Source organism: Budorcas taxicolor, chromosome 5 (assembly GCF_023091745.1).
Source record: "Budorcas taxicolor isolate Tak-1 chromosome 5, Takin1.1, whole genome shotgun sequence".
NCBI classification, from domain to species: Eukaryota; Metazoa; Chordata; class Mammalia; order Artiodactyla; family Bovidae; genus Budorcas; species Budorcas taxicolor.
Genome location: NC_068914.1, coordinates 31594538 through 31619007, shown reverse-complemented (window position 1 = coordinate 31619007; position 24470 = coordinate 31594538). Strand labels below are relative to the sequence as shown.

General features: G+C 40.1%; 1 non-coding gene across 1 annotated transcript; it reads right to left on the bottom strand.

Moving 5' to 3' along the window:
- Window positions 1-19071: 19071 nt before the first annotated feature.
- On the bottom strand, window positions 19072-19182 carry LOC128049105 (U6 spliceosomal RNA). Its single transcript, XR_008199475.1, has one exon. It is a non-coding gene; the product is annotated as a U6 spliceosomal RNA (small nuclear RNA).
- Between the last annotated feature and the right edge of the window lie 5288 nt (window positions 19183-24470).

The window sequence follows — 24470 nt, the reverse complement described above, 5'->3', positions numbered from 1 at the left end:
TCACTTTCATGCATTGGAGAAGGAAATGGCAACCCACTCCAGTGTTCTTGCCTGGAGAATACCAGGGATGGCGGAGCCTGGTGGGCTGCCGTCTCTGGGGTCACACAGAGTCGGACACGACTGAAGCGACTTAGCAGCAAGCCCCTGACGCTAAATTGGTTTCTGCCTGTTTCCGATTGGAGGCCTAGTTCTCCAATTTTCCTACATTTATTTCCATAAATTTCATTTCAGTTGGCCAAAATTTATTTCTGTTACCTGTAATCAAAAACCTCAAATAGCACACATGTTGAGAACCATCTATGGAGCTCTTATTATATGTAGGGCCATGTACTTAGGGCTTTGCATCATTATTTAATTTAACCTTCCTGGGACTACCTTGATGGTCCAATAGCTAAGGCTTCACAGGGAACTAGATCCTGCATGCTGCAACTAGGGATCAGTGTGCCACAGCTAAGACTTGGCACAGTCCAATAAATAAATTTTAACAATTAAACCTTCAAAGAGCTGCATATTATTTCTAAGTAACATGAGGAAATTGAGGCTCTGTGAGGCTGGATAGCCTACCCACATTTCTGTAAGGAGCAAGTGACAGAACTGGGTATTGGAATGAAGATGTCTTTGACTCTAAACATTTTAACCTTGATACTATCTGAAAATGGTATAAAAGCGAGCATTGTGTTTTGTAGCATGTATTTCTGGGTTAGAAATTTATTATGAACTCCTCTATGTCAGTAATATTCTTGAAAAATATGACTTATGATGACTACCTAATAGTCCATCATTTGAGGTTTCAAAATTTTTTTTGTTATTTATTTGGCTGCATCAAGTGTTGGTTGTGGCAGGCAGGATTCTGTTTGCAGCAAGCAGGCTCCTCATTGCAATGGGAGAGCTTATTGACATGTCGAATCTTAGTTCCCCCATCAGGGACTGAACCCCATTCCCTGCATTGGAAGGCAGATTCTTAATCACTGGACCACCAGGGAAGTCCCCGTCATTTGGATTCGCTAGCACTTACCTAATGAAATTCATTTTGGTTGAATTATAAAATGCACTTAGTGAATATCCTTAAGCTTTACTTTTTGTATCTGTATCTCAAATTTTCTCCTTAAGATAAGTTCTTAGATGTGAAACTTCTGGGTTTAAAATTCCTTCATAATATCAAGAATTTTGATGCATATCGACAAAATGCGCATCAGAGAAATCTTATCAAATTTTGTTCCCCTAGCAATGTGTTTAGATACCAATAAAAGGGCTTTTTCAATGGGGAAAAGTGCTGAAAAGATACAAAGAGCTCATAAACTAATGCCCTTCTTATTTTTAAAAACGGAAAAATGCATTTGTAAGTTATATCTACTACAGGGAAATCATAAAGAAATAAAAAAAAAAGTAAGGGTCCAAACTTAAGATATAACTTGAAATGAAATTAGTATTCAAAGTATAGGCATTGGGTTCCTATATAGATGCTTGGAGAAAGGGAATGGCTTTGATTTTGAGGGTTTTTTTAAAAGAGTGAAATCAAAGAGGGAGGCAAGGGGATGATGGTGATGATGATGATGGAGAGGAGGAGGGAGGGGTAGATGATCCCACAATGCATCTGCGGTGGTCATAGTAGATGCTTAGATTTTCTTTATTTCTGAGACTTTGCCTCTGCATTCCTGCAAGAGACAAAGCAAAGTGAGGTTTGTCCCCAGGCTTTTGGTAGCCCCTGTGGTAAGAAGGCAACTGGGCCACCCAGACGTACATATTTGAGGTAATAAATAGAGATCAAAGCGGTATGACTTAAAGGGAACAAAACTCTTCTCCTCACATACAATCCTTTTTCTTCCTGCATAAATACACATTGGTTTCTTTTGTAAGAATGCCTACATTAAGATGAAAAGCTGACATCTGAAAATTTTATTGCCCACCATGAAAACTCTAGCTATAATTACATCATAAATTTTTATTCTAATCGTTTAGCAAGATCTAAGAGAATGAGATATAGGACTGAATTGTTTTCAAAGGGACAGGGGAGCTAGAAAAGTTAAAATTATCATAGTGAGGAAAAGATACCTCTGGGAAGTTTTGGAGACATTTGGGAAACAAGTGGGAGCTTGAGGCTTTGGGGAACCTGGGATGAGGATATGAAGAGCCATCGATACATAGGAAGTAGGATGGGCAATAGGGAGAAATAGGAACGAACTCTGCGCTGTTTGATAGAGTAGTACAGGTATGCTGTAGCCGATACAAGCAGTGTGCCAGGGTTCCATGTGGGAAGTAAGGCATCCAGCACCTCAGTGTATTTCATTGATTTTAGGATCCAGTTCAGTATATCTGAAAGTGGGATGCATCTTATACTCTGTGGTGTGTCATTTGGCAGCATTCTTAAAACTAATGGAACATAAAAAATTGTGCGTATTAAAATCGATGATGTCTTCAACTTTTGTGTGTGATATGTGTGTGTGTGTGTGAGAGAGGGTACTGTTCATAACAGGAAATACCTGACTCTTTACTCCATTTAAATATTGACTAGTTACTCCATTTACAGTGATAGTTGCTATCCTCATGGTTTTCATTTATTTTTTTCTTTTTTAAGAAGAACCTTATAGGTTACTGAACCTGATATTCTACTGAAGAGGACATGGCTCTGAGGTATTAGGTGGCTTTGTTCCCCCTCCTCCTCTTCTCCTTTTTCTCCTCCTCCCCCTCCTCTGCTTCCTCCTCTTCCTCTCCCTCCTCCTACTCCTTCTTCTCTCCACTCTGTCTCACACTTTAAATGGCTGTGAGGCATGATAACATGGTGAATTCAGAGTCCCTTTGAATGAGGAGGTTGCCTCTTGCCTTCTCAGCTACGGAAGGGACACCTATACGGTGTTCTCTCCCTTCACTTGGGGAATCAGTCAGAGATGTGTTTGTTATTTAAGTGTAGCTTTGGGTTCAGGTCAGCCTGGATGAAGCAGACTGGGGAAGCCCCTTCCCCTTCATCAAGCATTGTATTACAAGTCTCTCACCATTAGAGCAAAGTTATTCCCTATAGATTATCAGTCAGTCATTATCGGTCAGCTGCTCAGTCATGTCCTACTCTTCACCACCCCATGGACTGCAGCACGCCAGGCTTCCCTGTCCATCACCAAATCCTGGAGCTTCCTCAAATGCATGTCCACTGAGTCGGTGATGCCATCCAACCATCTCATCCTCTGTCATCCCCTTCTCCTCCTGCCTTCAATCTTTCCCAGCATAAGTGTCTTTCCAGTGAGTCAGTTCTTCGCATCAGGTGGCCGAAGTATTGGACTTTCAGCTTCAGCATCAGTTCTTCCCATGAATATTCAGGACTGATTTCCTTTCGGATTGACTGGTTTGATCTCCTTGCAGTCCAAGGGACTCTCAAGAGTTTTCTCCAACAGTTCAAAAGCATCAATTCTTTGGCGTTCGGCTTTCTTTATGGTCTGACTCTCACGTTCATTCACGACTACTGGAAAAACCATAGCTTTGACTAGATGGACCTTTGTCGGCAAATTATGTCTCTGCTTTTTAACATGCTGTCTAGGTTTGTCATAACCTTCTTCCAAGGAGCAAGCATCTTTTAATTTACTGGCTGCAGTCACCATCTGCAGTGATTTTGGCGCCCAAGAAAATAAAGTCTGTTACTGTTTCCATTGTTTCCACATCTATTTGCCATGAAGTGATGGGACTGGATGCCATGATCTTAGTTTTCTGAATGTTGAGTTTTAAGCCAGCTTTTTCACTCTCCTCTTTCACTTTCATCAAGAGCCTCTTTAGTTTCTCTTTGCCTTCTGCCATAAGGGTGGTGTCATCTGTGTATCTGAGGTTATTGATATTTTTCCCGGCAGTCTTGATTCCAGCTGGTGCTTCATCCAGCCCAGCATTTTGCATGATGTACTCTGCATATAAATTAAATAAGCAGGGTGACGATATACAGCCTTGACATACTCCTTTCCCAATTTGGAACCAGTCCATTGTTCCATGTTCAGTTCTAACTGTTGCTTCTTGACCTGCATACAGATTTTTAAGGGGCAGGTAAGGTGGTTTGGTATTTCCATCTCTTTAAGAATTTTCTGCACAGTCAAGGCTTTGGTGTGGTCAGTAAAGCAGAAGTAGATGTTTTTCTGGAACTCTCTTGCTTTTTTAATGATCCAATGTATGTTGGCAATTTGATCTCTGGTTCCTCTGCCTTTTCTAAATTCAACTTGAACTTCTGGAAGTTCTTGGTTCACATATTGTTGAAGCCTCACTTGGAGAATTTTGAGCATTGCTTTACTAGTGTGTGAGATGAGTGCAATTGTGTGGTAGTTGGAATATTCTTTGGCATTGCCTTTCTTTGGGATTGGAGTGAAAACTGCCCTTTTCCAGTCCTGTGGCCCCTGCTGAGTTTTCCAAATTTGCTGGCATATTGAGTGCAGCACTTTCACAGCATCATCTTTTAGGATTTGAAATAGCTCAGCTGGAATTCCATCACTCAAGCTATAAATTATAGCTTTTAATATTAATTCATGATAAATGTGTGATTTTGAGTTGTTACTCTCCCAAGAGTGTTTTGTATTCTTCACTGCAGTTTATTTTTGCAAAGTGTAATGGCCCTTCTTATATTGAAAGAAGTTCAGTGAAGTCATTTCATGAAGTACGTTGAAGAGGAGGAGAGGAGAAATGTCCTTTCATCCACTTTCTCTCCTACTTCCATTTTTAGTTAAGGCAGATCCTAAACATTTCCCCTGGTTCCGAATGCCCTGTTAGTGACCCTCCCAGTGTTGTATACATGATCGTATGCATGATGATTGGGTCCTTATCTTCCCAAAGACTCCTCCCATTCTACACCTTTGAAAGCAGGGAATCTTTCTGTTTCTTCTTTCGTACCTACTTTGCTTCCTTCCTTTCTTTCTTCTCATTCTTTCTTTCTTTTTTTCCCCTCTTTTACTACCACCTCTTTTCTTTCTGCTGATAGTAATGCCTTGACACTCCAGTCAAACTCCATTTCAGATATTTCCACCTCGGACAACTCTCTTCCAATTCTCAAATCCTCTTTAGTTCTCTCTCTCTTCCCACGTTTGTATAATAAAATATACTCTTCTATTTGTGAATCCCCAAATGACTATGATCATAAATCTGAAGTATAGGAGGCAACAATATCCAGGAAAAGGAAGCTGTAAAGATTCTTGTCTTTTTATTGCTTTTATTCAGATTATAAAAATAATACAGGGTGGCTTAAAAAATTTGAAGGATATGAAAATGTATGAAAGGGAGAGAGTCTCATATAACCTTGCCTTGAAGAGGCAACCACTGATAACAGTTTGGGGCATATTGGTTCTGGTTTTTTTTTTTTTTTTTTCCTAATTTTAAAGTATATTTAGGCATAATGGAGAAGAGTTGGTTTCCTGAAACTCTTAAAAGCCTTTGAAAATACCCAGACTCGCTCTTTGGAATCTGCCTTAAACCTCCAATAAAATCTGGTCTTCCTCAAACTGAACATTCAAAATACATACAAAGAATTCTTAATTTATTATTTTGTTTAATAACTACCATTGCTAAAGTATTGTATTGCACTATTTTCTTAATAAACAAAGTGGGGTTCAGATTCATGATGGGTAAAACAGGCCTAATCTTGAAACTTGGCAACCACTAAAATATTATTTCTGTAAGAAAATGTGTACTGACAAACTTTGGGAAGATAAGTTGGGAACAGCAAGTATTTACTTCCAAGTGAATGAAGCCTTTGGTCAGAAGCTTGCTAAAAAGGACCAGACTTGGACCAAATTTCACTTCATTAGGTGGTAAAGAAAACCTGTCTTAGGATCCAGCTCTGGCTTAGATGATAAAACCTTGGGCAAGTCATTGAACTTTGGTTGTTTGGATCTCACTATTAACAGGTAATATTGTAGCCGATATCATCTGTATGCGTGAACATGACACTGAGACTGCCAGGAAGGCAACAAATAATGCCTTGAGAATGGAAAAGTGGGACTGTTTTGTTTTCAAAAAAAGTTCAGTGGAGTTATTTTGCGTGCGTGCGTGCTCAGTCGTGTCCAAGTTATTTTAGAGGAAAAAAAAGTTGACTTTAGGCCTGAAACTAGCAAAGGGCAGCAAATTAAGAACAGCTGAGTCAAACAGGCAGTGAAAGTGAAAACCGGGGAACCGAGGCTATTCCAAGACTTTTCAAAGGCAGCAGGGTCTGCATTCTTATGCTCCCCTCTGTACATTGCTCTCTCATAATTTTGACTCCAGGGTGATGGCTCTGGCTGTGAGCTTGACTTTGAGCCATGTTTTCATGTCTTGAAACTTGTCTTCCCCAGTTTTTCAGTGTCCCCATGTCAAATTCTCAGAATGGAAAAATGTGATTGGCCCAGGTTATGTCAAATGTCCTTCATCGTCCGATAAACTGTAATTGGAGATTCAGTTGGGGTGGAGGGTTGGGACCAGATTCTCTTAGAAAAAGCTGTGCAGTAGTGGCTGCCATCTTTGACATGAGGGCGAAAAGTGGGGCTTTGTAACTTCTAAATTAGCGGCTTTTATTTCAACTTTATTTTAACTTTATTCAGTTAAAAAAATACTCAAACCTCTTCAGTTCTAAAGACACACTTTTTCATAAGTTAATGTATCTAATATCTAGTCACGCCTCAAAATCACTGTTCATGTCATGAGGTATTATGTAGTATTTCTTCTTCCTCCCCCATAGCCAAAAACTATCATTAAACTGGTGAGTTTTTTTTAAACTGAGGAAATACTGCATATATTATCCACAGGGCATCCATTGCTTTCTGTAGAGGACATAATAAAGTTGCTACTACATATGGAGCAGGGTTGGAAGATAGGAAAATATTACAGTGTCTTCTTTCCACCACATTTTAAATCCTGCATGGAAAGAAAAGGGAGGCTGTTTTCCTCTTTGCTGTAAGAGATGAAGTCCATTAAAGATTCTGAGGTGGTCTCAGGATTTATAGCCCTGAGAAGCAAACATTTATTTTAGAGAATAATAACTATCAGTGCTGACTGAGCAGGAAGCCGACACTAGAGCACGTGTGGGCACAAAATGTAGCTTTGTATGCAACCAAATTCCAGGCAATTGCCTCGTCTAATTCAGGCAGATTTTTTTTTTTTTTAAATGCTTCCTTTGGAACTGAAGTTCTTTCTACTTGGTTTCAGCCCAAAGGTGAGCATTTTTTTTTGAGAAGGTTAAATCTTTTCAGATGTTTTTGAGGTGTACAAAGAGGAAAAGCTAAACCATCTTCTATTATGCATGCTTCTCGCTTCCATTACCCAAATGGGTTTGAACTTTACTATTTTTATTCTGAGAGTCCCATGATCTGCTCAAAAAGTAGCTTATGGAAAAAAAAAAGTTCTTCTCAAATCAGTCCTGAAAATAGCTACTGTAATATTTGCTTAGACAAGTAAACTTTTGAAACTGTGAGAGGTACATATCAGGCCTATATATAGAAACTCATCAACTGGAAAACTGGCAGATAGAATCTGTTGAAATCCAGGAAAAAAAACTTGAATCAAGTCTTAAAAAATAATTAACCTTGAAAGCACCCATAAATTGGGAAAATGGAGCCTTCAAATGAATTACTGAGACTGCCTGTATAGTGGATCAGCTTTGATGCTCATTAGCTGCATGTGGTTGGTTAAATTGCTTTCCCTTTCTGTGCTTTAGGTTTCTCATTTATAAGAGTGTCATCATAAAAGAACTTATTTCAAAAGACTGTTGTGAGCAATAAGTCAGATAATAAACCCAAAGCACATAGAACAGTGAGTGGCACATTATAAGCTATCAATAAATGTTTTCTATTCATTACACAGAGACCACCTTAAGATAGCTACAAATACCATTTAATTAAGAAATCAAGGGACTTTACTGGTGATTCAGTGGTTAAGACTCCGAGCTTGCAATGCAGGAGGTGTGGGTTCCATCTCTGATCGGAAAACTAGATCCCACATTCTGCATGGTGTGGCAAAATAAACAAATTCTTACTATAGTCCTATAAAGTAAAAAAAGAAAAAAAAGAAAATATTGCCATTTTAGTGATTACTTGGTGTTTCAACTCATTATTTTCAAACTCGGTGGAAGTTTTTTCTTATTTCATTTCAGTTCAGTTCATTTCAGTTGCTCAGTCGTGTCCAACTCTTTGCGACCCCATGAATCACAGCACGCCAGGCCTCCCTGTCCATTACCAACTCCCGGAGTTCACTCAGACTCATGTCCACCGAGTCAGTGATGCCATCCAGCCATCTCATCCTCTGTCGTCCCCTTCTCCTCCTGCCCTCAATCCCTCCCAGCATCAGAGTCTTTTCCAATGAGTCAACTCTTCGCATGAGGTGGCCAAAGTACTGGAGCTTCAGCTTCAGCATCATTCCCTCCAAAGAAATCCCAGGGCTGATCTCCTTCAGAATGGACTGGTTGGATCTCCTTGCAGTCCAAGGGACTCTCAAGAGTCTTCTCCAACACCACAGTTCAAAAGCATCAACTCGGTGCTCAGCTTTCTTCACAGTCCAACTCTCACATCCATACATGACCACTGGAAAAACCATAGCCTTGACTAGACGGACCTTAGTAGGCAAAGTAATGTCTCTGCTTTTGAATGTGCTGTCTAGGTTGGTCATTACTTTTCTTCCAAGGAGTAAGCGTCTTTTAATTTCATGGCTGCAGTCACCATCTGCAGTGATTTTGGAGCCCCCCAAAATAAAGTCTGACACTGTTTCCACTGTTTCCCTGTCTATTTCCCATGAAGTGATGGGACCAGATGCCATGATCTTCGTTTTCTGAATGTTGAGCTTTAAGCCAACTTTTTCACTCTCCTCTTTCACTTTCATCAAGAGGCCTTTTAGTTCCTCTTCACTTTCTGCCATAAGGGTGGTGTCATCTGCATATCTGAGGTTATTGATATTTCTCCCGGCAATCTTGATTTTAGCTTGTGCTTCTTCCAGCCCAGCATTTCTCATGATGTACTCTGCATAGAAGTTAAATAAGCAGGGTGACAATATACAGCCTTGACGTACTCCTTTTCCTATTGGGAACCAGTCTGTTGTTCCATGTCCAGTTCTAACTGTTGCTTCCTGACCTGCATATATGTTTCTCAAGAGGCAGGTTAGGTGGTCTGGTATTCCCATCTCTCTCAGAATTTTCCACTGTTTATTGTGATCCACACAGTCAAAGGCTTTGGCATAGTCAAGAAAGCAGAAATAGATGTTTTTCTGGAACTCTCTTGCTTTTTCCATGATCCATCGGATGTTGGCAATTTGATCTCTGGGTCCTCTGCCTTTTCTAAAACCAGCTTGAACATCAGGAAGTTCACAGCTCACCTATTGCTGAAGCCTGGCTTGGAGAATTTTGAGCATTACTTTACTAGTGTGTGAGATGAGTGCAATTGTGCAGTAGTTTGAGCATTCTTTGGCATTGCCTTTCTTTGGGATTGGAATGAAAACTGACCTTTTCCAGTCCTGTGGCCACTGCTGAGTTTTCCAAATTTGCTGGCATATTGAGTGCAGCACTTTCACAGCAATATCTTTCAGGATTTGAAATAGCTCAACTGGAATTCCATTAGGTGACTTCAAAAAAAATTTTTTGAACATGCAACCTGCCAAATGCAGATAGATTTTACCGTTGGAAACGGGGCAGATTCTGAGTATGAGCATTCACTCTGCATAGTAAAAATTCTATGCTACTCACTAGACCGCACATTTGGAGGTGCTCTCCTGACACTGGATATGTCTCTGGAAAAACAAAAGATGACTCGCAGAATTAGTAGACTCTGTTGGCTTCCCGCAGGCCCTCTCAGCCCATCCACACCCCACCACCCCCAGTGTTAGCTTTGCCTAAGAACCATTCAGTGTGGGGTATCACTGATGCCATCAACAGTTTTTAAATGATTTAATATATTTATTTTGTATGTTGCTAATGGATTCCTGAATTTTTAATTTCAATTTGGTAAGCTGGCTCCACATTTACCATCAGTGACCATTTCACGGAGTGCCTTGAAACAAGGCAGACACTCTGTTCCATGCATAATAAGTGAAGGACAGATTTCCCACTGTAGATGACATGTTCCCGAAATTTGTGCTGTAGATTAGTTTTTTTATAAACTGAATATTTATCATTGTGCCTTTCTGAGGAATTATAATTTCAGGTACCTTTTTACTTGTCTGTAGATATTTAACACTTAAGGTGTAAGTGTTTCTTCCCTCTTTCTATTTCACAACTTGCAAACACCTCCCTCTTCTCTATCAAGAAATTCATGGTTTGTGGGCATCTCTTTTGAATAATCAGCGCCAGCCCCTCCACCCTGTATACTTCTTGCAGATTTTAATTCCCAAGGATAGGTTGTCTTCAAGTCAGAGCATACTTACAAATATGTTTACTTCAACATTTAAAAGCAGATAGAAAATAAATTTCAAAGGTAGATAGTATCTCTTAATTGAAACATTGTGTTTCTAAACTATATATCATTTAGCCAAATAATATTGTAAAACATATGGCTTCCCTGGTGGCTCAGACAGTAAAGAATCTGCCTGCAGTTTGGGAGACCTGGGTTCGATCCCTGGGTTGGGAAGATCCCATGAAAGAGGGCATGCCAGCCCACTCCAGTATTCTTGCCTGGAGAATCCCCATGGGCAGAGGGAGCCTGGCAGGCTACAGTCCATGGAGTTGCAAAGAGTCAGACATGATGGAGTGACTAAGCACATTAAAATATATAGCTTTTAAAATAATTAAATGCCCATGATACGTTATAATTTTAGTTATCAGAAACTTTAATATGAAATTTCTTATGCTGAATATTCTTAATAAACCATTTTAAACTTAAGAAAAGAAGGTAGATGATGTCTCAAATTTTATAATCCTGAAATGAGTGATTAGAAATAGTATCAAGCCTAAGAAAATGAAGGATGAAACTTTTGGGTTAAATCTCTTAAATGTAACAAAAACCCTTGTTACATTTATGACTCAAAAGCCAAAGTATCTATTTTCCTTCAGCATAAATAATATGTGTTGGCTAGCTGGGAATGGTTGTAATTATGTGGTATACAATAAAGGGTTCCATAGATGCCAAAAACAGAAAAATGGGTGAACCAGACCAGAAATCATGTATTGGGTAAACAGCTTCCCAGACAAATGAATTTAGCTGATTTTAAAAAAGCAGTTTCTTTTACTTTCAGTTTTATGATCTTTATGGATAGATCCAAATTCATTACTTAAAAATTGAGGTACAAGTGTTAGTATCATATATTTCATTCCATGAAACAGTGTAGTCACATATTTAGCAGAATGAATGGACTGGCTTTGGGATATTACTTTTAGGACTTTAAATACCAAGCAACCTAAAGCTAACCTTTGTACAAGTTATAAAATAGAGTAGGGAGCTACTTTCTTGATTGATATCCTGAGATTTGTTTTTGTTTTTGTTTTGGTTTCATCTTGGGAGAAAAATGTAATTCAATTTAAATTTTAATTCAACTTTAAATTCTCTCTGGTAGGAAGATGCACAATATTTTTAAAATTTATTCTTAATTGGTAGATAATTGCTTTACAATGTGGTCCGATATTTTTTAATTTATAGTATTTTTCACCCAGAGATAGTCACTCTTAATTGTTATCTTCAGTATATATATATATATACAACCTCTTATTCCCTCACCATTTACAATCCAGATTTTAAAGGAATAGCATGTCTGGAGAAATATCAATAACCTCAGATATGCAGATGACACCACGCTTATGGCAGAAAGTGAAGAGGAACTAAAAAGCCTCTTGATGAAAGTGAAAGCGGAGAGTGAAAAAGTTGGCTTAAAGCTCAACATTCAGACAATGAAGATCATGGCATCTGGTCCCATCACTTCAAGGGAAATAGAAGGGGAAACAGTGGAAACAGTGTCAGACTTTATTTTGGGGGGCTCCAAAATCACTGTAGATGGTGATTGCAGCCATGAAATTAAAAGATGCTTACTCCTTGGAAGAAAAGTTATGACCAACCTAGATAGCATACTGAAAAGCAGAGACATTACTTTGCCAACAAAGGTCCGTCTAGTCAAGACTATGGTTTTTCCAGTGGTCATGTATGGATGTGAGAGTTGGACTGTGAAGAAGGCTGAATGCCAAAGAATTGATGCTTTTGAACTGTGGTGTTGGAGAAGACTCTTGAGAGTCCCTTGGACTGCAAGGAGATCCAACCAGTCCATTCTGAAGGAGATCAGCCCTGGGATTTCTTTGGAAGGAATGATGCTGAAGCTGAAACTCCAGTACTTTGGCCACATCATGCGAAGAGTTGACTCCTTGGAAAAGACTGATGCTGGGAGGGATTGGGGACAGGAAGAGAAGGGGACGACCGAGGATGAGATGGCTGGATGGTATCACCAACTCGATGGACATGAGTCTGAGTGAACTCCGGGAGGTGGTGATGGACAGGGAGGCCTGGTGTGCTGCGATTCATGGGGTCGCAAAGAGTCGGACACGACTGAGTGACTGAACTGAACTGAATGTAATACCATGAGTATTGTTCTGAAAGCAACTTTTTAACCTAACAGTATATATCATAGACATGTTTCCATGTCAGTCTTCAGAAGTTCTGGCATTTCTTATTTATGTAAAGGTTCCAGTAAGTCCAAAAGAATTGATGACTTTGGAGGCATCCATTTACTGTAGACCTGCCAAAGACATTGCCATTGAGATGTTTTCAAAACAGTTTTATGAGAAGTGGACATGAATAAGTGGGAGCTGGACCTTTATGTTGTTGTTGTTGTTGTTTAGTTGCTGAGTTGTGTCTGACTCTTTGTGACTCCATGGACTGTAGCCCACCAGGCTCCTCTGTCCACAGGATTTCCCAGACAAGAATACAGGAGTGGGTTGCCATTTCCTTCTCCAGGGAATCTTCCCAACCCAGGGATTGAACCCACATCTGCTTGGCAAGCAGATTCTTTACTACTGAGCCACCTGGGGATGTCCGAGAATGGATTGTACTAATAGATTGATGGGTGACAATGTTTAATGTCCTGTTTGAGGATTCCTTTGCTGTGGCACTAAACGCCTGCTTTAGCTGGTAAAGAAGTACTTGGCTAAAGATAAATGGGACCCCTATTTGCAGTTACAGTCTGTTGGAGGGGAACCAGATATCCTTGTTTCCTTATCTGTGAATGATATATTAACCAAACAAGACATCAGATTCCACTCAAGAAAACAAACAAAAAAAAACCAAGTTATTTTTAACAAAGGTAATTTTTTTGACCACCTTATTCAATAGGTATTTTACTTGTTGACAGTCCACTGGAGCACTCCACTAATAATTTTTCATACATTTTACATTTAATCATCATGACAATTCTGTAACCTAAAGTATTCTTCATATTTATTTATTTGAGTTTCAGGTATACCACATAGTGACTCAATATTTTTATAGATTATACTCCATTTAAAGGTATTATAAAATATTGTTTAAATTCTCTGTGCTGTACAATGTATCCTTGTAGCTGACATATTTTATACATAGTCATTTGTACCTCTTAATCTCCTTCATCTATCCTGCCCTTCCTAGCTTCCCTCTCCCCCTAGTCCTCCCTGGAACCACAGAGGCTACCCAGGGAGTCACGGGGCTAGTGCTGGCTGGTAGATGGTTCCACTGGTAGGTGGTTCCACTGGTAGGTGGAACTTCGTCCTCTTATCCTGGCTACCATGCTGGGGTCCAGGTGATGGTGTTCCCTCTGGTGAACAGGACTGTGCCCTAGAGTGGGTGTGGCCTCAGGGGGGTCTGAAAGCAGCCAGCCCACTGGGGGATGGGGTGTGTCCCTGCATGGCTAATTGCTTGGCCTGGGGCGTCCCAGTACTGGGAGGACAGACTGGTGAGTGGGGCCGGGTCCTGGTGCTAATAAGCTAGAGGGAGGATTCCAGAATGAATTGAGCCAGCACTACCGTCCATGTGGTAGAAGGAGCTCCTCAAAATGGCTAATGCCAGTATCTATGTCTCCAGGGTGAGCTCCAGTTGCTTCCTGCTTATCTGGGAGCCTCTCCAAGATCAGCAGGTAGGTCTGACCCAGGCTCCTTTCAAATGTCCTGGAGCATGTGAATTTTCTATGTGTCCTTTAAGAGTGAAGTCTCTATTTCCCACAGCCCTCTGGCTCTCCCCAAAGTAAGCCCTGCTGGCCTTCAAATTCAGATGTTCTAGGGGCTCACCTTCTGGGTACCGGACCCCTGGGCTGGGGAGTCCAAAGGGAAGCTCAGACTCCTCACTCTGGGGAGAACCTCCGCAGTTGTAACTATCCTCACATCTGTGGATCATCCGGGGAAATGGGTCTTGACTGTGTCATGTCTACTGCTGATCTTGTTGTGGTTCCTTCTTCATGCCTTTAGATGTATAACATCTCTTCTGTTCTTTGCCAGCATTTCTCATCAGTAGTTCCATGTAAAGAGTTGTAATTTTGTTATGCCTGTGATAAGAAATGAACTCAGGATTTTCCTATTCCGCTATCTTGGCCATCATTCTAACAGAGAAAATTTAATCAAGGAAATCTGTCAAATAGTATTGGATATGGACTAAAAGGGAACATTGAGGTAATTGAGATAAATACTTTTGTGGAGTAATTGCGACCCCCATGGCTGGAGAACTAAGGGGAGAGTTAGATGTGCAAAATGTGTGAGCTTGGAGAGGCCCTGAAAAGCTGGGGATACAACCTCCACAGATGGGGTGGCACCATCTCTTACTGGTATCTGTGAGGATGAGGCAGGCTCGAGCAGTGCTGGGAGAAGCTCGAAACTGGAAATAACCTGTGCTGCTGTGGCCAAAGGACATTCCTGGGACAGTAATGACAGGGACAGGTGGCACAGGGGTGGAGCAAATCCCTTCTTCCTCCTACAGCTTTATTGTCTCCCTCTATTGTTTCCATTTGCAGAACCTAACAGAAAAGTGCTGTACTCAGTGTGCCAGAAAACTTGGAAACCTCAGCAGTGGCCACAGGACTGGAAAACATCAGTTTTCATTCCAATCCCAAAGAAAGGCAGTGCCAAAGAATGTTCAAACTACTGGATAATTGCACTCATTTCACAAGCTAGAAAGGTAATGCTCAAAATCCTTCAAGCTAGGCTTCAGCAGTACATGAACCAAGAACCTCCATATGTACAAGCTGGGTTTAGAAAAGGAAGAGGAAACAGAGATCAAATTGCCAACATACGTTGGGTCATTGAAAAAGCAAGAAAATTAAATGTTTACTTCTTTATTGACTATGCTAGAGCCTTTGACTGTGTGGATCACAACAAACTATGGAAAATTCTTGAAGAGATAAGTATTTCAGACTCCCTAACCTGCCTCCTGAGAAATCTGTATGCAGGTCAAGAAGCAACAGTTAGAACTGGACAAGAACAATGGACTGGTTCCAAACTGGGAAAGGAGTATGTCAAGGCTGTATATCGTCATGCAGAATGCTGGGCTGGATGAAGCACAAGCTGGAATCAAGATTTCCAGGAAAAATATCAACAACCTCAGATGATACCACTCTAATGACAGAAAGCAAAGAAGAACTGAGGAGCCTCTTGAGGAGGGTATAATAGGAGAGTGAAAAAGCTGGCTTAAAACTCAACCTTCAAAAAACTAAGATCATGGCACCTGGTCCCATCCCTTCATGGCAAATAGATGGGGGAGAAGTGGAAATGGTGGCAGATTTTATTTTCTTGGGCTCCAAAATCACTGTGGACAGTGACTGTACCCATTAAATTAAAAGACACTCGCTCCTTGGAAGAAAAGCTGTGACAAACCTAGACAGCATATTAAAAAGCAGAGATACCACTTTGCCTACAAAGGTCCACATTGTCAAAGCTATAGTTTTTCCAGTAGTCGTGTACATATGTGCAGGTTGAACCATAAAGAAGGTTGGATGCTGAAGATGCTTTCCAACTGTGGTGCTGGAGGAGACTCTTGAGAGTCTGTTGGACTGCGAGAAGGTCAAACCAGTCAATTCTAAAGGAAATCAACCCTTGAACATTCATTGGAAGGACTGATTCTGAAGCTGAAGCTTCAAAACTTTGGCCACCTGATGTGAAAAGACCCTGATGCTGGTCAAGATTGAAGGCAGGAGAAGGGGGCGACAGAAGATGAGATGATTAGATGGCATTACTGGCTTAATGGTCACGAATTTGAGCAAAATCCAGGAAACAGTGGAGGACAGAGCAGCCTGGCTTCTGCAGTCCATAGCAAAGTGTTGGACAAGACTTAGCTACTGAGCAACAAAAGAAAATACTCTCACAGAAGAGAAATGGCATTTGCAGGGCCCCAGTCCCAGCATCGTGGAGCATGTGTTGGGTTGGTCAAAAATTTCGTTTTGGTTTTCCATTACATCTTAGTGAAAAGCCTTAATGAACTTTTTAGCTAACCCAATTTATATAAAAGTGTGAGTTTGCAGCTGACAGGTGCTTAATCCCTGGCAGAGTGACCCGGATATTCCTGTTTCTCTGATTATGAATTATTAACCCATAACCACAAACAAAGAAGCCTATGAAAAAGACAAATTGTCTAATTAAAGCCTGCTGCTGCTGCTGCTGCTAAGTCGCTTCAGTCGTGTCCTGGTAATTGAGTGCTCCATTAATCTATGTTTAGTAAGAAAATCTGATTAATTTTGTCAACAAATAAGCAACAGTTTCCAAAATTGTCTTAAGAAACTTTCTGAGAGAAAAACTTAAAATTGAAGAACTTCATATATCAATTTAATATTTGAAAAGAGATTTGAGGGAAATGTTGGCATTATTCACCTGAGAATTTGAACACTTAACCCAACTCTGCATTCTACCTGACATATTTAGAACCAGCGTCAGACTTGTAGTAAATAGTTGTAGAGTATAAATAGACACCATATAACAAGGGCTAGTCCTTCTTTTCTACTTCTGTTATTTAATCCCTTCCTTGAAGTAGCTCTCCTTTTGAGTTTTTGTTTTATTTTGGCCACACATGGGCAGCATGTGGGATCCTAGCTCCCCCATCAGGGATCGAACCCTAGCCCCCTTCACTGGAAGTGCAGAGTCTTAACAACTGGACTTGCAGGGAAGACCCCCTGAGGTAGCTCTCCTTTTACAGTCCATGAAAACAATCATGTAAAAACCATGTATATGTGTCAAAACAGCCAGTCACTTAAGGAAAAAGACAGGAGAGAAATCACTTTGGTTCTGCTTGAGCGGAACTCCTGATTATTTTATCATTTCCACTTTTTATTCAGTTTTGTTGGGAAGCAGAACATTAATTTATTCACTTTATTTAGTACCTCCACTGTGTTAACTTTGTTTAGTGCTAGGGATATAAGGAGATTGAGGCTGCTCTTACGGGACTTAATGATCTAATAGATAAAGATGGCTATGTATGCAGTGACTGAATTGTCAGATACCATGGCAGAATCAGGGCTTCCCTGGTAGCTCAGCTGGTAAAGAATCCACCTGCAGTGTAGGAGACCCTGATTCGATTCCTGGGGTGGGAAGATCCCCTGGAGAAGGGATAGGCTACCCTCTCCAGTACTCTCGGGTTTCCCTGGTAGCTCAGTCAGTAAAGAATCCCCCCTGCAATGCGGGAGACCTGGGTTTGATCCCTGGGTTGGGAAGATGCCCTGGAGGAGGGCATGGCAACCCACTCCAGTATTCTTGCCTGGAGAATCCCCACGGACAGAGGAGCCTGGTAGGTTACAGTTCATGGGGTGACAGAGTTGGACACAACTGAAGCGACTTACCATGCACACATGCTCATGGGAGAATCAGGTAGACAGCGCCTTGAAGACACTTAGGGGAGCGGTCAGTTCTGCCTTTGGGATGGTGATAGACAGGAAAGTCTCCCCTGAGGAACTGACATTTGAATCTTAAAAATGTGAATATGGAGATCAATCAAGCAGACAGTGAACATAGGTAAATAACCTCCACTGATTCTTCTTTCCACCTTCTGCCTTTTGTGTGTGTGTGTGTCAGATATTATATGTGGAAATGTCAGAGATGTTGTACCAATGGAAGAGTGAAAGTAAGTAACCACAGCGGTAACAGGGCCAAAAGAAAGAAGAAAGAATTAAAAAATATATTGATCTTTGCCAGGAAGAGCAAGTGTGTGTGTGTGTGTGTGTTTAATTGTTGGTTTGACCTTGAGCTTTTTCAATACACTATTTCCACTTTTGTCTAGCTAATCCTTTGCTCCCTTTAAATGTTGTTTTAGACATTTTGCCTTTGGCCTCATAAAATGCAAATTATACTATGCAAAAGCAATTTTAATATAGGAATTAAATACAGATTCCATTTGTTTTTACAAAGTATGGCCTATGATCAAGGAATATTGAGCTGCATAACTGATGGTAGAATTTAGCTTGGAGTTAAAATATGGCAGTAACTGAAACGTATTTGAGGGAGGAATTCAATCACAAATATGTGGGTTTGGATGGTTTGGATTTTTGAATAATGTATTTGGACCTGGGTTGAAGGATGGGTCTGGGAGTATTTTTGGTTGAATTTCAAGAGGAAAAAATATCATCTAAGTGTTTTATTTCTCTTTTATTAAAAAAAAGAATATGTAATTGGATACCTTATTACTTCAATGAAAGGTATATTGCAGGAATTGACTATATTCCACTGTCATTTGTGTTCCAGTCACCAAGATCCAACTGTAGAGAAAGGGATTATACCTGGACGTGGAGATGATGTTTTGTTGGAAAAATAATTTAGAACAGTGATTTTCAAATGAATCCTGGATCTTCTGGAAAACATTTCCTGTATAGATTTTCAAGGACGACTCCTCCATCTCCCACTGTGAGATTTAGATTCAGTTTGGGAAGAGTCCCATAAATTTGTATTTTTAATAAGTACTCCAAGTAATTCTAATATAGATGACCTTGGACTCCACTTTAAGAAAGGCACCAGAGGGAATTCCTGGCAGTCCAGTGGTTAGGACTTGGCGCTTTCACTGCCTTGGCCTTGGGTTCAATCCCTGGTTGGGGAACTAAGATTCCACGTGGTGAATAGTGCAACCAAAAGAAAAAAAAAGGCACCATAGAAATTTCATTCTGAAATTTTTCATATTTGAAATTTCTTCTTCATAATGTAGACTATAGAGCTATTAAAAGGCAAAAGGCTTGGAGCAATTCCTTTTTTTTTTTTTTATGGAATGCTTCATGAATTTGCGTGTCATCCTTGCGCAGGGGCCATGCTAATCTTCTTTGTATCGTTCCAATTTTTTTTTTTTTTTAAGTATATGTGCTGCCGAAGCGAGCACTGGAGCAATTCTTATAGATATTCTTCTTACTGATTTCTGCTGAAAATGACTTTCCTAACCTAACTAATGCCTGTAAGTATGAGAGTGATGATAGTGTATGATCTTGTTAGTTATCTTGTTCTTTTCCTTCTCTCTTTCTTTTTAAGACTGTTCAGGAGCCATGCATTAGATTCCTGGTCAAGGATTTTAAAAAACCAAAACATAAAACAGAAGCAATATTGCAATAAAAATTTGCTAAAGATTTTTAAAAAATGGTCTACATCCAAAGCTCTTAAAAAATATTTTTCTATTTTTCATATCCTTTCCTGTTTTTCCCTCCTTTCTTTCAGTTTTTCTGTATCTACATGGTCAGTATACAGACATTACATACTACACTGTCTCCTTTATAACCATAATTTAGCCTTAGTTCCTAATCATAATTTAATGTTTAGTCCTTATGTTGGATATCTCCCAAATCATTTTGTGTGATGAGAGTTTAAAGTAGATTCCTTAGAAGACTCTGTAAGAAGGGCTCATAGGAGCAGTATTTCCTGAGTATATTCACAATAGTTTATCTGTTGCTTTGTTAATATTATTAAACAAGTTTAGCTGCATATAGAATCCTTGATATGGTGGTTTTCTTATCTCTTTTCTTGAATGCCTCAAATTTTATCTTTTTGAATACTTCAAATATATTAATTCTTTGTCTAATGGCACAAAGTGTTCCTGTTGTAAAGTCTAATTATGATCTTATTATTTTTTCTTATAAATGATTTGGTCTTCTTTGCCTGGTAGTCCAAAGAATTTTTTCTTTTACTTTAAAATATAATACACTGGGACTTCCTTGGTGGTCCAGTGGTTAAGACTCTGTTCTTCCACTGCAGGGGGCACAGAATTCCTGGTTGGGGAACTAAGATCCTGCATGCTATGCCGCACAGCCAAAAAAAAGTATATGTATATATATGTATATATATATATATACACTTTATTTTTGGGGGCTCCAAAATCACTGCAGATGGTGACTGCAGTCATGAAATTAAAAGATGCTTGCTCCTTGGAAGAAAAGCTATGACCAAACTAGACAGCATATTAAAAAGCAGAGACATTACTTTGCCAACAAAGGTCCGTCTAGTTAAAGCTATGGTTTTTCCAGTAGTCATGTATGGATGTGAGAGTTGGACTATAAAGAAAGCTGAGTGCCAAAGAATTGATGCTTTTGAACTGTGGTGTTGGAGAAGACTCTCAAGAGTCCCTTGGACTGCAAGGAGATCCAACCAGTCCATCCTAAAGGAAATCAGTCCTGAATATTCACTGGAAGGACTGATACTGAAGCTGAAGCTCCAATACTTTGGCCATCTGATGTGAAGAACTGACTCATGGGAAAAGACCCTGATGCTGGGAAAGATTGAAGGCAGGAGGAGAAGGGGACGACAGAGGATGAGATGGTTGGATGGCATCACTGACTTGATGGACATGAGTTTGAGTAAGCTCCAGGATTTGGTGATGAACAGGGAAGCAAGGCATGCTGCAGTCCATGGGGTTGCAAAGAGTCGGACATGATTGAGCAACTGAACTGAACTGAATATATATATATATATATATATATAAATATATATATAAATATAATACCTTTTACTAGAATAGTACTAGTGTTGACTACTCTAGGTTGATTGTTCTAAGTTCTGGAAATTTGATTTAATAGGTAGATGTGTATCATCTCTTATTTCATGAATGTTTTCTTAAATCACAGTTGTTAGTGCTACTCTGCCCCATTGCTCTGCTTTCCCTCTTTGAGCCCATTATTGTATAGAAGTTTCCCTCCTCTAGTTCTACTCTATCACTTTCTCTCAAATCTCTTTAAAAATATATTTTTATTTTTTACTTAAAATATTTTTCTCCTTGCACTTTCCATTTCTTTTCAGGTATTTGTTATGTTCAGTTACTATTTTTATATATGTATTTATTTAGCTGTGCCAGGTCTCAGTTGCAGCATGTGGGATCTATTTCCTTGACCAGGGATCAAACTGTCGCACTGGGAGCCTGGAGTCTTAACCACTGGACCACCAGGGAAGTTCCTTGTTTACTCTTTAGTTTCTTCTTATCGAGTGTTAATGCCTTAATTTAAACTTGTTTAATTCTTTCCCCAGTCCTTTATCCTCTCTGTCAAATCTCCATTTTCTCCATTCATATTCAGTTCAGTTCAGTTCAGTGGCTCAGTCGTGTCCAACTCTTTGCGACCCCATGAATCACAGCACGCCAGGCCTCCCTGTCCATCACCTACTCCCGGAGTTCACTCAAACTCGCGTCCATCGAGTCAGTGATGCCATCCAGCCATCTCATCCTCTGTCATCCCCTTCTCCTCCTGTCCCCAATCCCTCCCAGGATCAGAGTCTTTTCCAGTGAGTCAACTCTTCGCATGAGGTGGCCAAAGTACTGGAGCTTCAGCTTTAGCATCATTCCTTCCAAAGGAATCCCAGGGTTGATCTCCTTCAGAATGGACTGGTTGGATCTTGCAGTCCAAGGGACTCTCAAGAATCTTCTCCATCACCACAGTTTAAAAGCATCAATTCTTCAGTGCTCAGCTTTCTTCACAGTCCAACTCTCACATCCATACATGACCACTGGAAAAACCATAGCCTTAGTTTCTTCAATTCTAGTTTATCTCTTCTTTGGTAATTGCTATTATTTAAAAACCTTTCTTTTCATCTGTTTTGAAATTATAAGTTATATTTTTAGCTTTTTGTGAGGTATGTCTAACATGTTTTCATGATCTCTAGGGATACCTTCTACATTATTCAACTTCTTATTCCTTTTTTTGTCATAATTCAATTTATTTCTGTTGCTCATTTTAAAGTGAAGTGAATTTCTTTAGCAAAGTGATACAAACACATGGCCCCATATTCCTTAGATCTTCCTCTGTTCCCTTCTTCCATTTGTATTTGATCATTTTTCTCCTTTGCCCCTATTTTCTGTCCTATTTAATTGAATCCTATTTCCAGTAGTTTTTCCTCAATACAGAGATTTGACTTGTAAGAGAGCTTTGGTTTCTTAATTTTGGGAGTTTGCAGGAGCCAACCTGCTTCAGCAACAACACTCAGACCTATTGCCATCCCATTGCACTCACCTACAGATTGCATCCTGCAGGACTCCCTGCAGGATGAGTTCAGATTAGCTTTCTGTACTCTCCAGTGAGTGTGCGCTTAGTTGCTCAGTTGTGTTCGACTCTTTACTATCCCATGGACTGTAGTCTCTCAGCCTCCTCTGTCCACTGGCGATTCTCCAGGCAAGAATACTGGAGTGGGTTGCCATGCCCTCCTCCAGGGGATCTTCCCAACCCAGGGATCAAACCCAGGTCTCCCGCATTGCAGGAGAATTCTTTACTGTCTGAGCCACCAGGGAAGCCCGAGAATACTGGAGTGAGTAGCCTCTCCCTTCTCCAGGGGATCTTTCCAATGGACACGTGATGGCAGTTTTGGGGTTCTCCTGATGCTGTTCCCACTAGCCTCTATTCTGAGGTTTGAGGAAATGTATAATCATCTAGTTTTCTTCTGTATATTCTTGATAAGTTTTTGATTTTGCAAACTGACTATTCTGTCTGGGGTTTACGTGGCAGGGGGTGGGGCAGGTAGAGAAGAGGATTCAGAGATTTTCAGAGAATATACAACTAACCCTACCCCAATCTTCTTTTATTTATATTTTTCAGGTATATTAATATATCTTCTCTTCTCAGCAGATTTCCCAATTTCTCAACACAAAACAATTTTCAGAAATAATACCCATCATTTTTCAAGTACTTACTACATTCCAGATACTGAAGGAATTAAATGTTTTACAAAGTATTTACTGATTTTTGCAACAACCTTTGGATGTAGGTACTTTATACCTGTTTTAAGTAAGTTTAAACTGAGGTTTAAAAAGGTAAAATATTTGATCCCAGGTTGGGGTAGGCAGCTTCTAAAGTGGCACCAATTCCTGCTTCCTGGTATTCATGTCCTTATGTAATCCCGTTCCCTCAGTGTGGACTGGATCAAGTGACTTGCTTATAATAAGTAGAGTATGGAAAATATGATGGTATGTCACTTCTGAAATTAGCCCACTACAAGACTGTGGCTCCAGCAGCTCACACTCTTGCTTTCTTGCTTACTCATCCTGATGGAAGTCAGCTGCCATGTTGTGTATTGCTTTAGGAGAGGCCCATAGAGAAGGATCTGAGGGAGGTTTTCAGGCAACAGCCAGCAAGGAAGTGAGACCCTCCTCCCAGCAGCCCGTGAGGAACTGGATACAGCTAACAACCACGTGAATGACTTGGGAGTGGATCATCTTTCAGTTGAGCCTTTGAATGAGACCACAACTCCAGTTGATTTTTTTTAAGAAATAAATTTAAATAGACAATTTATTTTTTCATTAATTTTTCCAAAGTTATTTTTCATTTTAAGTATGATGCTCTTCAGAGACAATATGCCATTTCAGGTATACTTTTAAAAAATTATTATTTTTTTGGCTGCATCATGTGGCAGACAGGGATCTTAGTTCCCCAAGCAGGGCTTGAACCTGTGGCCCCTGTGGTGGAAGCATGGAGTCTGAACCACTGGACCACCAGGGAGGTACCTCCAGTTGACATTTTGATTGCAGTGTTATGACAGATTTTGAGCCAGAGACACCTGGCTAAGTTATGCTAGGATTCTTGACCCACAAAAATCCACAGATAATGTTTATCGTTTTAAGTTGTTAATCTGGGGGTGATTTGTTACACAGCAAGAAACAGGCAATGCACAGGCCATGAAAGTAATGCATTTATACTGGGGTGGGTTGCTGTGCCCTCCTCCAGGGGATCTTCCCAACCCAGGGATTGAACCCGCATCTCTTCTGTCTATCTGCATTGGCATTCAACATCCAAGAAGCAAAGATCATGGGATCCGATCCCATCACTTCATGGCAAATAGATGGAGAAATGATGGAAACAGTGACAAACTTTATTTTCTTGGGCTCCAGAATCACTGCAGATGGTGACTGTAGCCATGAAATTAAAAGACACTTGCTCCTTGGAAGAAAAGCTATGACCAGCCTAGACAGTGTATTAAAAAGTAGAGATGTTACTTTGCTGACAAAGGTCCATCAAGTCAAAGCTCTAATTTTTCCAGTAGTCATGTATGGATGTGAGAGTTGGGTCATAAAGACAGTTGAATGCCGAAGAATTGATGCTTTTGACCTGTGGTATTGGAGAAGACTCTTGAGAATCCCTTGGACTGCAAGGAGATCAAATCAGTCAACGTTAAAGGAAATGAATCCTGAATATCCATT